This window comes from Eulemur rufifrons, chromosome 12 (assembly GCF_041146395.1).
Source record: "Eulemur rufifrons isolate Redbay chromosome 12, OSU_ERuf_1, whole genome shotgun sequence".
Classification (NCBI taxonomy): domain Eukaryota; kingdom Metazoa; phylum Chordata; class Mammalia; order Primates; family Lemuridae; genus Eulemur; species Eulemur rufifrons.
This window is the reverse complement of record NC_090994.1, coordinates 17,936,504-17,954,226: the sequence shown is the minus strand read 5'-3', so window position 1 is coordinate 17,954,226 and position 17,723 is coordinate 17,936,504. Positions and strand designations below refer to the sequence as shown.

The following is a 17,723-nucleotide window of genomic DNA, read 5'->3' as shown; positions in this document are numbered from 1 at the left end:
TTTAACTTCAAGCAAACTTTGGAGCTCTGCTCAATGCATGTGCATCCCACACAACACTAAGACAAGAACATGGCAGAACTGGAAGTACAAGGTGGAGGTCTACCCAACCCATCTTAGCTTGTTTGATTGCAACTATTAATAATAATACATCACTCAATGAAATATTCAGGACAAATGCTAAATTGGGCAAAACGTCAGGACAAAGAGTAAAACCAGACCATCCCAGGCAAACTTGGCCATGGATTCACCATCTCCGTCAGCATCTGCATGTTCAACATGGCGCACCCTTCTCTTTTGTTACTTGTATTTTTTCCCTCCACTCTGATATTTTTTAAAGTGAGTCCTTGAAGTCTATTAGAATTATCTGATATTATCAAGTTCATTGTACTAAAATTATTGGCTACCATAATTATGTTTCAATGATGACCTAAAACAAAATGTAGTCAAAGCATATGCTGGGTCACCTGTATGACTTCATTTATAATTGACCACTGACATGACTTCATTGCCCACTTGTGTGTTGACATTTCCTATTCTGCTGCTACTGAGTGAAATTCCAAACGCCAGCATAAAACTCTTAACGTAATTTCCTGGATGGAAGCCTGTGGAACTGTGGGGTATTGTAGAAAATGTTTTCAGGGGGTCCATGAATATTCTCTCTTTTACTTTTTGAAACCACTCTATGTTTCAAAATTTATTCAGAAGTTCAACTACATTTTAAACTTCACTGAGATAGAGGACCCTCCCTCCCCCATTTCATTCTTTATATCTTTTAATACCAAATTCCATCTGTTCAGGTTAATTCTTAGGAAATAGTTATGGAGTAAGTATTACAAGACTTAATGATTAGATTTTCTACATACAGAATTGTACTACTGAAACATTATGCATTTGTAATGTTTCTTCAGACAGGAAGAAGGAACAGGGATGTCACTTTCCATATTCCTTTCTGATCAGGAAGAACGTTGATGCAGTTTGCAGAAAATATCACTTCCTACAATGGGTTCATCTTTTGTATCACTAGCTTGGCCATAGCTCATTTCTCATCTATGTCAAGTAAAGCAAAGTGTACAACCGTGCAATTTTCTCTGTGACTCAAAAAGAACACAGATTGGCTATCAGCCCCTCAAATAACCAGTGAATTATTTTCCTCAAGGAACTTGTGTCTAAGGCCTGATATGATATGAGTCTCTTGTGTGTGTAACTCTAGCTGTTCAAATCGAAACCTATAACAAAATGACTATTTTCAGAAAACTACAACAGTGATTCCTGACAGCTTAATGGCATCCCTGAATGACCAACTTCAGCCACTATTCTGTTTCTACTAAAATAATGTTTAGCGTTCGTGGCTCATAATTTCAATTTTCACATCTCCCCTAGGTTTATATTTCTCTACATTATTTACTTACTCTGCGATGTAAGGTGTCTTTAGGGATGCTCGTGGACAGAAAACTCTAAGTTTTTGGAAATGTTTTAAAGATGAATCTTTTTCCTCCATGGAAGCAGAAAACCAAAATTAATCCTATCTGCATCTCTTGAGGAAATACAATGATTAGGAAGATAAAATTTGGCTGTGATTCCATAAGAATCAGTTCCTTCTTATTAATGATTTTTAATATTTTATCATCTTAGTCAATTATCCTTATTGAAAAGCATTAACAATCCTACACAATTCAAAATGGTGCTCATTTTGTTCAATTATTGATATTTTTCTCCCCCCTCCAAAATGACTCAATTTGAACCTTGATCTTTTTTCTTTATCTAACTGCTGAAATGTATTTGCCTTAGGGAGCTAAATTATTATTTTTTTTCCTTTCTTAAGTTTCTGTAGTATCATTATCTCCTGCTGCCTAAGAGTTGTTCTACCACTTTGACTTTCAAAATGGGGTGCTTTATAAGAGTATTTTTGAGGTTACATTCTAGAGTATGTGTTTTTCTTAATAAGCTTGGTTAACATGCATATAAATTAAAATCTTATTTTATTTAGACTCATTTGACCATGGGGGTCAAATTTATCTTCAGTCTTCAATAATGTATGAGTTTAATGTTCCTGGGGAAAGAAAACATGTTTTTGTTTTTTGTTTCTTTGTAATTCTTAGGGCAACAATGGCTCCAAGGGTTATTTATGTAGAAAAAAATATTGGGAGAACTTCCAGCCAATCTGTTTACATAAAAGGCTAGTTTGTATGGAAAGGAAATATAATTCCTGAGTGAGCAAGACATCCCTTCTTGTTAAAATGTTAAGGGCTATGGTAGTTGTAACTCTGGTAGATAAATTTGTTAATCCTTGCCTTATAGTTGAAGTGGTATCATCTCTGTTTTATAGATTAGATAAGTGTAGTTTGGAAGATGAAAGCATCTGCCATGTTCATCCAAACAGGAGAAGGAAGAGTTCAGAGCAATAAACGTTTGTAATCTCTGAGTCTGTAATCCATTCTGCTAGGCCTTGATTCAGTTTCACCTCAACTTTAAGTTGAAAAGTCTTTGCTTAATAGATTTTCCAAATTGGAGATGTCTCCTAGCTTCATTTAATGCCACAGTAATTTTAGAGAATATCACTATGTAAATCAGCAAATGAATAATAATTGCAGAAATAACTACATGTGGAAACACCAATTAGCCAATAAATCCACTTAATTAGTCTTAATAGTTTCTTTTGCTCTTTAATACGCAATTTAATACTTTAATGCTATTGCATATGCATTGCATATTTTAAAACATATTATTTAAGCGACGTTCTTATACACAAACTAAGGGTCCTAATCATTTAAAAATAAGTCATGAATCAGCTCACTTCTATTAGTACAGTAGGCAAAGCATTCTTATCATTGCATTGCATATTAACTCCCTGTGGAGTGGATGCTTTTTCGTGGCAAAATAATAATGCAACGTGATTAATCCTAAGTGGACACAATTCTACAAGCCCACTAGGCCTTGCCCTTTCAGATGTTTTTGCAGCCATGATTTTGGATTGACTGGATTTTCATGCTCGCTTCCACTACCCACAAAAAGAAACATGGCTTGTTGTAGTCTTCGGTAGGCTCTTTAGCCATAGCACAAAGCAGAGATAGTAGCACCCAACAAGAGATCAAGGCCCAATTTTACTCCAATTTGTACCTGGCTGTACTCAACTAGGATCAACAGTCCTGGGCAAGGACGTCTTCCTAAGATATGGGTCCTTCATGCTTGGAAACCCTGGGAAGGGTCCAAAGAACGTAGCAACTAAAGGCCAAGCCATTGAAAAACCAGCCAACTATTTTCTTTTTACCCCAGTACCTTCTTGCTGCCTATTCATACACTTTCCTGGCACTTTGACTTAGGTAATTCATTACGCATTATCCTCAGATGTCATCTCTCTGCTTAGAATAGACTACATTAATAAACTTACGATTTAAATGACCCTAAAATGAAGGAAATACCAATAGGCAAATTCCACTTGTGGTTTTACTCAGACCTGAACAGATAGCCTTTATTTACCGCCAAGTTATTTCAATAGATTACTCAATAGATCACTATGAACTTGCCTTGGTTTTCCCAGGATTTTACAGAGCAATCTAGAAATTTTCCAATTAAATTTTGGATAAACACAAGAAAATAGAACACAAAAACTGAATGCTATGATTACAAATATGTTTTTAAAAATGCATAAAAATAAATCTAGAAGAAAATATTTCAAAGTGTTTGTTTAAAATGTTTTGTAAAATTCAAAAAATTTTTTTTAAAATGTTTAAAAGTACTTGTTAAAAATGGCAGGATTTTGAGTGTTTTACTTTTTCCCTTTGTGTGTTTTCTAAGGTTATGTATTAATATTAAACATGTATATGTTTTGCACTGGAAAAATGAATACCCCAAATAATGGCAATGTAGGCATTTCTTTGTATTTAAGAAAGTTCTGCTGGAGAACATTATGTTACGTGAAGTAAGCCGGACACAGAAAGACAAATCTCGAATGTTCTCATTCATATGTGGGAGCTAAATATTGAAAACAATTGATCTCATGGAGACAGAGAGTAGAATGATGGTTACCAGAGGCTGGGAAGGGTAGCAGGGATGGGAGGATCAAGGGGGGAAGGTTAATGGGTGCAAAAATATAGTTAGAATGAACAATATTTGATAGCAATATATCAATAATTTGATATAATCAAGTGACTGTAATCAACAATAAGTTAGGGTATACTTTAAAATAACTAAAAGAGTAGAACTGGAATGTTCCTAACACAAAGAAATGTTAAATGCCTGAGGTGAGCGATGCCCCAGTTACCCTGATTTGATTAATCACATTGTATGTCTATATCAAAACATCACATGTACCCTATAAAGATAGACAACTATTTGTACCCATAATAATTAAAAATAAAAAAAATTTAAAAAAGAAATTTCTAAATGTTTTTTTTCCTTGCTTTCCTTTCTCCTATTTCTTCCTCTTTCACAACAGAAATTAATACATAAGTGCACCCAGCTGCGTGTAGATATGGGTCGTTTCAAGGTGTTACGCTCCTGCTTACATATCTTCCATGACCACACCTCTCAGATAGGAAATGTAAACGTGCTTTGTCCAGGAGCTCCCTGATGTGTTGGTAACCTATGGTGAATTTTATTTATGTGTCTTGCCAATGATAAAATCGGTATTACTAATTTCAGTGTACAGGTACTCATGGCAACGGAAATTGATTAAGGTGTTATTTTCACAAGAGAAAATCATCAAGCCTCTTTTAAATCCTTTTCAATCACTTCCCTGGAAACAGAAGGACCAGAATGCCATCCTAGTATATGTCGTCCATCAAAACTTGCAAAGAACATAATTTAAATGATGTGTTTCAGGAAGATTCTACCAGAAAGTAAAATCTGACTATAAGATGTTGGGTTTGTTCAGCAGTTGAATGGGAGGTTGTAGGAATAACAGAGACTCACTCCCAAACCCCCGTACTAAGAGAAAGTAGCAGAACCTACTGCAAAGTAGTTTCCACTACCACCCCACTTTCAGCTTCATGAAAGTCTCCTCAGTGCTTTTACTCTGCCAGTACTGCAAATTTTCTAGATGTGTTATAGTGGAGCAAAATTCAGACTTGTAAAAAAGTTTTTCTTCATTCTGACATGTTTTACTCTGGAAATTTGTATATTTAAAAAAAAAATCATTGCATGATTTGGAGAAATTTCACAAGTAATTTAAAGGCTTGTCAAATTTTAACTATCTTTGTTGAAAATTTTGTCTTAGATTAGGAATTATTCTATCCCTAAATAATAACATGGGGTACTTTATTTTCACAACCAAGGGCAAAGTCACATTTAAAATGGTTTCAATGTAACTGGGAATTAAAATGATGCTCTACAGTAATATCAACAAAGAAAGAATTGTAAGTAATCCATTACTTTCAGAATTGCTAGAGTTCATGACTAAAGTGTTTGCACCCCCATAATATTCTGAAATAAAAAAATAAAAGAAGGCTTCAGTTTGGGAATGTTAATATTTATAGTGTTTCAGATATGTTTTGAGGCATTATATAACTTCAAACATAAATAAATCCTCAGTTCTTATTCTTGTTATTTTGGAGACAAACACAGGTTCAGAAAACTAGCCATGTAATGCCATTTATTATCAGAAAATGTGGCAGCTACGAGAAGAACAAAGAATTAAGGATCTACAAAGAAAGGGAAACCATTTGTAAATGATACAAGTCTGCCCAAATCCTCTCCCAACAATAATTGGATCTGGTTGACTAGAGCTAAGAGTAAAAGTGAACAGATGTTAGGTGATGGAGCAGAACTTGCTCTTTTCAGATTAAACAACTAATTATGAGTGGATAATGATGTGTGCAACTGGTAGGCACTGCAAATGTTTCCGATTCAGACCAAGTAAGAAGACTAAGTGCTAATTATATTTGTTTCTACACAGGACTGGAATCCAAAAAAGCTATTAATATTTTAAAACAGCAATGGATAAGGTGGGTGCTGATAACTTAAATTGTTAGGACTTTTGGAGAGAATTCAATGAGAAGTTGTTTTTCTTGAATAAATTATGACCAGACTGTAGTCTTCTGACTACCATGACCAACCAGAACACATTTTACAAATCTTAATTACTAGTTTAGAATGTTCATACAATAATGGATGCAGAGAGATGGGAACACTCATACACTGCTGGTGGGACTGCAAACTAGTACAACCTCTGTGGAAAGCAATATGGAGATACCTCAAAGAGTTACAAGTAGAACTACCATTTGACCCAGCAATCCCATTACTGGGCATCTACCCAAGGGAACAAAACACATCCTATAAAAAAGACATCAACACTAGAATGTTTATAGCAGCACAATTCACAATTGCAAAGATGTGGAAACAACCCAAGTGCCCATCAATACATGAGTGCATTAATAAAATGTGGTATATGTATACCATGGAGTTCTACTCAGCCACAAAAAAACAATGGTGATCTAGCACCTCTTGTATTATCCTGGATGGAGCTGAAGCCCATTCTACTAAGTGAAGTATCCCAAGAATGGAAAAACAAGCACCACATGTACTCACCATCAAATTGGTATTAACCGACCAACACTTAAGGGCACATATAGTAATAACATTCATCGGGTGTCAGGCAGATAGGAGGGTGGAGGAGGGGACGGGTATATTCACACCTAATGGGTGCGGTGCACACTGTCTGGGGGATGGACACGCTTGAAGCTCTGACTCGGGTGGGGCAAAAGCAATATATGTAACCTAAATATTTGTACCCCTGTAACATGCTAAAATAAAAAAAAAAAAACAAAAACCAATGGACTAAAATGCCATTTCCTAGAAATGAAACAAAGAAGATTGTCAAAATCTTCAACAACCTGAACTTTTTATTTTCTCAAAATCATTGTCTGTATTAGTACCCTGTGACTGTTGTAACTAATGATCACAAACTTGGTGGCTTCAAACATCTTCCAGCTTCAGGGGGCTGTTGGCATTCCTTGTGTCTGTAGCCCTTTTGGTCCATCTTCATGTCGCCTTCCCTGTGTGTCTGTCTCAAAACTCCCTCTGTCTCGCTCGTAAGGACCCACGTGACTGCATTTACAACACTGGTAATCCAGGATAAGCTACTCCTCTGAAGATCCTTAACTTAATCATATCTTTTTAGAAGATAACATTCACAGTTCCCAGGGATTTGATGTGGACGTCTTTGGGGGACCATTTTTAGCCTATTACACTGTCTTCATTTGACTGTTCGTGAATATTTGTTAGTGTCACTCTCTGTAACTCAATATATTTCATAAGTGTCCCTCAAGGTAGTAGAATATATTGCCTTTTGTCCCACACTTACTGTGCCACACATTCCATTCATTTCCATATGATTTCTGGCATTTATTGTAAAGTTCTCCAATATTTCACTTGGTGCTATTTCTGCTACTACTCATTAGAAAGTAAGAATGCGTAGTAGACGAGAGAGAGAGAGAGAGAGAGAGAGACAGACAAACAAGAAGGAAGAGGAGGAGGAGAATTGCTATGTAAACTGATTCAACCTATTCAACTGCAGTAATCATTAATAGCTGCTGAGACGTCCCGAATCATGGGTTTGGTCTTTTGTGGTTTATATTTAAAATCTACCCCATATGGTTCTCTTCATAGCACCAACCACAGAGTTAAAGTCATTGGCAAAGATTACATTTACAAATGTCCCATCTGACCGTAATAAATGCATTATGGTCAGATGGGGCATTTGTAAACGTAATATTTGCAGTGAAAGTCAGGAAAAATGGAATAATTCATTTCATTCAATCTTACAGATTACGAAAGTCTTTCGAAAGGATGGCATAGACTAATTTTTACTCGGTTTTCTTGATCTGGGTTTTATAGACATTTACTAAAATAATTAATTTTAAGAAGAAAGTAGTAAGAACTAGAAATTTGAGGTCATATTCATTTTTGTAGAGGGTTGGGGAAAAACATGCAACAGTGTTCCTGCTCTGGCCTCCCTCTTATAAAAGCGCGTGTGCTGTTGCCAATGTTTTAAACCCAGGATTGAATTCTATCTTGTAACAGAGGATATCAACTCCTCTTAAGCTATAATGAAGAGCTCTCTCTTTGAAAGCATACGCTATAAACTTCTGTAACTGGTGCTGGTATCAAGACTTTAAGCAACAATGAACAGATATGCTTATCTTCTAGTTTATGTTTTTCAACTGTTGTTTGTTTTAAATCATACACCATATAGTATCAAGAGTGGATAAAAATTTGTACAAAGGGCTTTTTACTTTAGGATTAATAGGCCCAAGAGGTCACAAATGATTTATCGTTTTATTTGACACTTATTTATTTTAAATTTATTCCAAGTTTATATCTGGTTTACAAACAAGTAAGAGTAAAATGACTTAGCTGTTAGACAGCTGACAGAAGTCAGAGGGTTCCAGGTCAGTGATTTCCGAGTGTGTGTCAGGGAAATATTGTGACACATAATTTTATGTGTCAACATGACTGGGTCACAAGGACACCAGATATTTGGTCAAACGTTATCCTGGTGTTTCTGTGTTTTTAGATGAGATTAACATTTAGGCTGGGCATGCTGTCTCATGCTGGTAATCCTAGCATTTTGGGAAACTGGGAGGTGGGAGTATCGCTTGAGGCCAGGAGTTTGAAACCAGCCTGGGGAACCTAGCAAGACCCTGACTCTACAAAAAATGTAAAAAATTAGCCAGGCTTGGTGGCGCATGCCTGTAGTCCCAGCTCCTTGGGAGGCTGAGGCAGGAGGATTGTTTGAGCCCAGGAATTCAAGGTTACAGTGAGCTATGATTGGGCTACTGCACTCCAGTTTGGGGGACAGAGTGACATTCTGTCTCTAAAGAAATAAAAATAAGTAGATGAGTGAGATTAACATTTAAGTCATTAACGAAGTAAAGCAGATTGCCCTCCCTAACGAGGGTGGCACTCATCCAATTAGCTGAAGGCCTGAACTGAACAAAAAGGCTGACCCTCCATTAGTAAGAAAGAATTCCTCCTGCCTGAGCGCCTTCAAACTGAGACATCAGCTTTTTGCTGACTTACGACTTGAACTGAAATATCAGCTCTTCTTGGGTGTGGAGCTAGCTGGCTTTCAGACTCAAACTACACCGTTAGATCTCCTGGGTGTCCAACTTGCCAGCTCACCCTACAGATCTTGGGACTGGTTAGTCTCTATAATCCGAAGAGCCAATCCCTTATAACGAATCTCTCTGCCCCTCCATCTAACCCTCTTTTTCTCCCTTTCCCCACAAACGCACATATGCACACATGTATCCTAATAGTTCTGTTTCTCTAGAGAACCCTAACACAAATATCCTTTAAAGCTGTCACCATAAAGCCAGGTAGAGTCTCGAGAGACATCCATCATTTAATTAGATCTCAACATAATATCCATAAGAGTAAGGTGGATAGAAAGAACATTTAAAAACACAGAGAACAGACGTTTGCAGTAAAGATAATTAAAACTAATCCACTGGTATGACTACTAGGATAGGAGTTTTGGGCTTCTGAGAGGTGGCATGAGGTTTAGTAATACACAGCTTCAATATCATGGATGTGGGCTGTGACAGGGCCACTGCAATAGGGGACACAGTTGGCAGCTGGGGACATTTGTTAGAACCCAGAGCTCATTCAGGGGAGGAGTTCCTCTGAGCCTCAAAAAATTCTCCAAAAGCTGAGAGTCATAGCTACCGAAGAACTGCAAGGGAAGATAACTACAATCATATATGAAATGGTGTCATTGATTCCTTGATGGGTAAGCGTCTTGTATCCTTAGCCCTGGTAAGATTTAGCATTAAGAAGAAAAAAAAAAAAATATATATATATATATATCCTTATATATAAATGAAAGGAAACCCTTGTTTGATACTTATTTCATACATATATGAAAGTATTAAATAATGTTGCATTAAAGAGTCTATACATTTGTTATTTTATATACTTGTAATTTTAAGATATTTTGGCCAATTATAGGAACAGTATGTTAGAATTACGAATCCAACTTAAAATGTGAAATTGGTTCTGAGTTGAAATCTTAACAAGTTTGCATATACACTTAGAACTTTAGGAGAACTTAATAATATTTTATAAGTATTTAGTTGCTGAGTTATTCAAATATTCATTTAAATTCGACAAAGTAAAGCACTCGAGAGAAAATTAAACATATTAAGTTTATAAGTAAAGATTTAGGTGTTTAAAAATGTTCAACTACATTTAAAAACGGGACAAAATCATTAATCAAACTTCCCTTAAGAATGATTGTTAAAATTTATTTGATTTATAAATAGGCTAATAAGGTTTATAAGCTGAACTTGAAATTTTAAGCGCAACTACGACTTTAATTATGGAACTTCAGTTCCACTTTATCAAGTTTTATAGTCAAAGCAATCTCTGACTAGTCTTTTTTGTGCATAAACACGTAAACATGGCCCTCATTTGCCCTTGGCAATGGCCTTGTGAGGTCCCGTTTCAGAGTTAGGTAGATCAGAATCCTATTCCTGAGATGCTAGAGGAGCAGGGACCTTGGTCCCTGAGGACAGCAACAGATGAACTTGGTGAGAAGTCAGCTAGTCTTTTCCTCCTTGGAGTCTGAATGCTCAGAAATCAGGAAATGCATCCCTCAGGATCAGTGAGGTCCAAAGGTGAAAGGTCAGAGGGCCATTACTTTCTAAGTATCTCATAAGGAGTCATCGATGCATAAGAAATCATCAAGTTACAAAAGTATCGGTTTTTGTGATCTGAGATTTGGTCAACAGACAGAAAATTAAAGAGAAATAATCTGTAACTCTCCTTCTGTTTAGAATTGCGAGAAATCCAGGAGTTCCCAAATGAAGCAAGCCAGCAAGTGCAATTAGTCTGTCTGCTTAGTTATATTTGTACGAGCGCAAATTTCAGGATTATAGCTAATCACCAAAAGCCACTATGAGGGATCTCAACTCAACATGGAGAGCGATCTTTCCCTTTTTCTGAGCTCTTCATGGAAAAAAATAAACAAAAACTAAAAAGAGGAAATGAAAGCAGAGAGTCACATTTTCCTCTTGCTAGTGAGTGGTTCAAGCTGTTTCTGGGTTTTTTCCCATCATTTTCAGCCCAGCTGTCCAGGTCTTACCTAGCTTCCCCTCCCTCACACCAAAAATTCATAAGGAAATGAAGAATCCTGGTTTTCAAGGACTGTACCATAGCTCGTTGGCATGGGAATGGTGTAGGGTATAGCAAAGTTGCTTTGACCAGCGAAGAGTTAGCAGAAGTGGAAACAGGTTACAAAGTTACTTTTTTTGAGCACAAAGCTATGAGACCCGAAAGCAGACTACTCTCTTGAATGCCATGAAAATCTTATTATTGATTGTATAAGGAAGCGTGCTTTCTGAATGTAAAAAAAAATCCAAAATAATGAAATCTTCTAAGTGGAATGTGCTTTTGCAGTCAAAGCCTAAGTCTTCATTTTCTATGGATTTGTTAAATTTTCTTTTTCCTAAGATACAATATCCATCTCAGCCATGACTTTTTTTTTCATTTGTCAACAATTTCCTCCAAAAAAAAATGAAAAAATTCTGAGAATTAAAGCTTTTACTGAAAACCAGCAGCATTTGTATAGAAATTTCTAGCTACTATGCTATCCACAAACGTGCTTATCACTTTATTATTGACAGTACTAATGACTTTCTCTAAATGACAGTTTACGGTGAAGAATAATTATCTATCTATCTATCTATCATCTTTTTATCTTGCTCTAAGCTAAATAACCATTTGGAATCAACCATTCAGTACTATCCACACTGAATGGAAATAGCAATTCATTTTTTCCCCCTACTGTTGGTTCTAATCACTAGCATCAGCCAGCTGGAAAAATACATACCACAATCATGTGTACTACACACGTGTGAAATATATCATGCCATCTATACAGTGAGAGGGTAGCTAATTTTGAACAATTTGTTTGTTTCCAAGGTTCTCAGATCTCAGACAGGATCAGTGGATGCGGTATCTGTAGCTAATAAAAAAAGATACTCCAGAAACAAGGAACTGATTAAAAGCAAACAAACTAAACAACACAAAAAAGGAATGTGTTAATCTCTTAACGGAAAAGGAACCAAGTCTGGTGGTGGTACAACACGTCGCATTCCTTAACAAAAAGCCTCTTCTTCTCTGATTGACCCACTTTTCCTTCTGTAGCTAGGGGACTGCCCTGAGCCGAGTTCTGTGTACAGGTATACAGAACCAGGAACTGGGGAATGGTTGGCAAATAAAGCCAGGTGCTGCAGTTCCAAGCTAATGTAAATTTTGTATAAAGTCCAAGAGCACCTGGGAACGTCTAATCATGGACCAAAATTCCGATCCCTTTGGAGAACATAAAGGACGTTATGGATACATGAAGGGTGCATGATTTTTTCAAAATGTTCTCTAAGCCATGGTGATTGAAATTTGTTAGAGCTGAAGGGAAATCTGAAAAGCCTTTTTAAGTCTATGGTAGATTAATTGCAAAAATGTCCCAATTGTACCCCTCTCTGTATCATCCATGCCCCTTGCAATATGACTTCGCATCTCTCTATCCAGGTGTGGAGTCCATTCCTTCCTCTTGAATCTGGGTGTTCCTGAGACTTGCATTGGCCAACAGCATATGGCAGAACCAACATGGCGCCTCTAGGAGCTATGCCTGCTTCAACCCTCTCTCTCAGAACCTTGCCTCTGCCATATGAACAAATCTCAGACAGTCTACTGGTTCATGGGGAACACAGAAAGCAGTCATCACTGCAGCCCTGGCTGCCAGCCAGCCAATAGTCAAACACAGGCATGAGGCCATCCTTGACCACCTGGCCCCCAGCTGCCTGGCCACTGACTGCCACAGCCTGAGTGAGCTCAGCCAAGATCAGCCATGCCTGGCCCGGATCAGCACAATTGCCCAGCTGCCCCATAAGCTTGTGAGCAATCATAAATATTCATTATTTCAAGCTACTGGGTTTTAGGGTAGCACGTTTTGCCAATACCTAACTGATAAAACTCACCAGGCCAATGTAAATACCAAAGATGCCAACACTAGGTAAAGGCACCTTGTTTATCCACATTTATCTTCCTACCTATAACCTGCAAAAGGATCTTTAAAAATTACTGATGGACTAAAACGGTATCCCCAAGAAACAAGTAGTGATAGCCTACTTGGAATGCATGTCCATGGACTCATAGGTGCAGTACTTAAGAGAGCACTTATAGCATCTTGCAAATGCTCACATTCCAAAAGAACTTATGGCTCAGTTGAGAGCTCTCTTGCCTATGTCTGCAGTTAATTAACTTGCCTTTTTTTCACTTCATTGAACTTAAAGAGCAGCGAGAGTTTGTTCGGAAGCCACATACCATGTTCCCTCCTGCCTACCACCATTGCAATAAACCAGACAGCTTTCTGTTCACCGTAAAGACGCTCTCTGTAGGAAGACAACATGGTAACAATAAAAGCACCACCTAGAGTGAAGCATACGGAACCTCATCAAAAAGTCTCAAGAACACACAGGAAACAAAACTCAGCACCCTCTACCCCAAGTAGACATGACAACAAACACCACTTGAATTGTCCAAACTTAGCCAATCCTGGAGATACATGGGTTTTTTTTTTTTTATATATATATTATACAGGGTAAAGAAAAAAGCGTGGGACTGGAAGTCCAGAGAAGTCTACATTTCTGTCCTTGTTCTACCACCAATAGTTGCATAAACTTGGCCAAGCTGTCTGGATACCTCGACCACCAGATAACCACTGAGGAGCCTTCTAGTCTTGCAATTTTATGCTTTGGACTTGCTGACATTTTTAGTTCATGACTGTGAATGAGTGTACAGAAGTGCACCTAATGCAGGGAAAGAACTCTGCTCTAAGAGTGCTTAGTCCTGCCTCTGTTATCAGTTTATCCACCTTGAGGAAGATCTACGTCTCTATACCTAAGGTCGATTATCTGTAAAACTGCTGATGCATTTGGGCTAAATAATCGCTAAGGTCCTTTCCAGTTTAGAATGCCTGACATCATAATACTCCAACGTTATATGTTTTACATTTGATTTCTAAACAGAGCATATGACCAAGGTTTAGGCACACAGAGACTGAGGAGTAATCAGTCATTTCCCACAAAGGGAAAACAAAATGCCATTTTTCATTTATCATATCCAAGAGGATGATCCTCAATGCTAGGGACAATGTAATGTGGCACATTAGAAATTGTTACAACAATGTGGAATTATGTACGAGGAGACTTAAAAGTTCACATACCCTTTGTCCACTACTTCTTCTAGGACTGAATCCTAAGATTTTAGAAATAAGGTCTAAGATTAGTATAGGACATCTTTGATACACTATTTATGATCAAAACCACATATTTGTACTGCAAAACATGTACATCTAGGCAACGGAATGTTATGCAGCCATCAAAAATTATGTTTGCTGATATATTAAACAAAATTAAGTAATATATAAATCTGTATATATGGTATTTCCTCAACCGATTTATTTAAAAAATAAAACAGTAGGGATGTACCAGAATATTAATAATGGTCTTCCTAGATTAATGGGTTGGAGGGTGGTTTTATTTTCTTTTTTAATCTTTTATTTTCCCTTTTTAAAAAACAATGAATATGACCATTTTTACAGTATGAATATCAATTATTCTCATATAGGACTTAGAGTTTCCAAATAAGCAGAGATTAAAATTCTTTTAAAAATAATAATAAAAACCAAGAAAGTCTTTAAGGAATTCTATTAAAATCCAGGCAGGTCATATCTTTAAAGGTCAAGCAAACTGTTTAGGATTCTTTTTTTTTATTTTTTATTTAAAAAAAATTTTTTTTTTGAGACAGAGTCTTGCTTTGTTGCCCAGGCTAGAGTGCTGTGGTGTCAGCCTAGCTCACAGCAACCTCACACTCCTGGGCTCAAGCGATCCTCCTGCCTCAGCCTCCCCAGTAGCTGGGACTACAGGCATGCGCCACCGTGCCCGGCTAATTTTGTATATATATTTTTAGTTGTCCAGCTAATTTCCTTTTATTTTTAGTAGAGATGGGGCCTCGCTCTTGCTGAGGCTGGTCTTGAATTCCTGAGCTCAAATGATCCACCTGCCTCGGCCTCCCAGAGTGCTAGGATTACAGGTGTGAGCCGCCGCACCCGGCCTAGGATTCTTAAATCTCAGGACACGTGACCAGACTTTTCTACCCAACATTGGAAACAAGACCTCAAGCGGGAGAGCTGTCTCCAGGGCTCGGTCAGGCTGATGAGGAGACCCTGCTCCCTTCTGCTTCTCACCTCTCGTTGGAAGCAATCAGGGATAATGATTTCTCTGAACCAGGAAGCCAACCGCGTGCTTTGCTGGCAGGAACCACAGCAGGATGCCAAGCGTGTCACAAAGGCACGTTGAACCACTTATCGAGGTGGATGGTAAGTCCAGACTAATGAAGACTGCATACACCCCTTCTGCTGGCCCGGAGCCACTGAGGAGACATTCAGCCTTAAATATCCTCAGAATATCTTTGAACCGATCTCACTGACATGAACTTTAATTGCTTACCTGAAATTGACGAATGAAACACTTCTTTGTCATGTTTATGTGTATTCCTCTTAAACCAAACTATTTTTTTGTTGTAGCCAAACATATGTAACATAAAATTTACCATCTTAATCATTTTTATTTTCATTTAGAGATGGGGTCTCACTATGTTGCCCAGGCTGGACTCAAACTCCTGGGCTCAAGGAATCCTCCTGCCTCAGCCACCTAAATAGCTGGGACTACAGTGGTGTGCCACTGAGTCTGGCTCATCTTAACCATGTTTAAGTGTTTAATTCAGTGGCATCAAGTACATCTGCATTATTATGCAATCATCTCTCTTGTCCATCTCCAGAACCTTCCATCATCTCAAACTGAAACCCCACAGGCATTAAGCAAGAATGCCCAACTTGCCCTGTACCCAGCCCCTGGCAACCGTCATTCTACTTTCTATCTCTGTGCATTTGTAGTACCTCATATAACTGGAATCACACAAGAATTGCCTTTTTATATGTGGCTTACTTCACTTAGCATAATGTTTTCAAGTTGAACCAAATTTTTGGAGTATTGAAACCTGTTAAGTTCATAACCCATCAGGTAAATAGATTCCTACTTATTTCCAGCTTCTTAATTTTTCTTTTTCCAATGTCTCCTTGGACCAGTGATTCCTTTTGAATACACAGGGTCCCATGAAGGAGAATGACCCTCTTAGAAAGTGTGCGTGGCTGCCACAGGAAGTATCAGGCAAAATTCAGATAACCACTTGGTGGGGATATTGCAGAAGTTTGAATGAGTTGAGATTTAAGTTTTCATTCTACTCTAAAACTTTGTGACTTTTACAGACAAATGCTTTTTTTTTTTTTTTTTTGACAAAGACTCACTCTGTTGCCCGGGCTAGAGTGCCATGGCATCAGCCTAGCTCACAGCAACCTCAAACTCCTGGGCTCAAGCGATCCTTCTGCCTCAGCCTCCCAAGCAGCTGGGACTACAGGCATGTGCCACCATGCCTGGCTAATATTTTCTATGTATATTTTTAGTTGTCCATATAGTTTCTTTCTGGTTTTTTTTTTTTTTTTTTTTTTGTAGAGACAGGGTCTCGCTCTTGCTCAGGCTGATCTCGAACTCCTGAGCTCAAACGATCCACCCGCCTCGGCACACAAATGCTTTTATTTGCTCATGCATTCATACGGGAATTTATCAGTATTTACTGAGCACCTTCTGCATATAAAGGATGGACACTGATGCAAGGTGATGAGCAATGGTATTAATGTGGTTCCCAGCTTCTGTGGTGGAGCCAGGAGTCTGGGCACTGTCCTAACAGACTTGTTTTGCTCTCAATAAGCTGGCTGTGGCTGACACAGGGAAGATCGCTAGTTGCTTGTGTGCCTGAGTGGAGACTTTAATTTCCAGTAGAGGGTTTCTTAACTTTGCCACCCCGTACATCAGTTTGAAAAACACGACAGACTCAAATCACAGATCTGGATACGGAGAGTGCCTGCTGGAAACTGGTATCACCTAGAACGTAATCCAGAAATATCACGGACTTTTGTAACTTGAGTAGAAGGGTCCAAATTACACCTCTACCACTTACTAACCTTGTGACCTTGGGCAAATGACTTAAACATTCTGAGCCTCAGTTTCTCATCAGTAAAATGGGCATAAGAAATCCCCATGTCACAAGACTCCTGTAGGAACTAAAGGGACATAGAAAGTGACTTGCACAGGGCTTGGCACACAGAAGGCACTAGGAAAACATCAGGCCCCTTTTCAGGGTTGTCCTCAAGGATATCTATATACTCACAACATAAATGCCAACCGTGCAAGAGGCCAGCTCTGGACCTGCAGCACCAGAAAAATGTTGGAGCATCTCCCAGACTTCTCTAGAACTGGAGGCTGGGGACAGGGAGAGTCTGATGCAGAAAGATCGCTGTGTTAGTTTGAAGAAGAGAATTGTCACTTTATCCATCGACACGATGAATCCTGAAAGTTATAAGAAGAGGTTAAATCCAAGGAAAACGCAGTCTCGTGTGAGTCAGGAATAGGGGCTGAGTATTTCTCTGATCCGAGTTCATCACAGAGCACAGATCAGGATACGCGAGGGCCAGGACCACTGACTCCAGATGCCACCTGCACAGTGACAGGTAGCTGAGGGCATGTCCATCCATGGAGGGACTCATGCATCCCCAGAAAGCAGGATGGGACTCAGCAAGCCACAGCCTGGGCAGAATCCATTCAGAG

The 17,723-nt window shown here is 38.3% G+C and overlaps 1 protein-coding gene across 1 annotated transcript in view; it reads right to left on the bottom strand.

The window, feature by feature from the left end:
* Window positions 1-17,723, bottom strand: part of NRG1 (neuregulin 1) — a 983,723-nt gene that overhangs the window by 416,963 nt on the left and 549,037 nt on the right. The gene's annotated exons all lie outside the window — the stretch shown is intronic.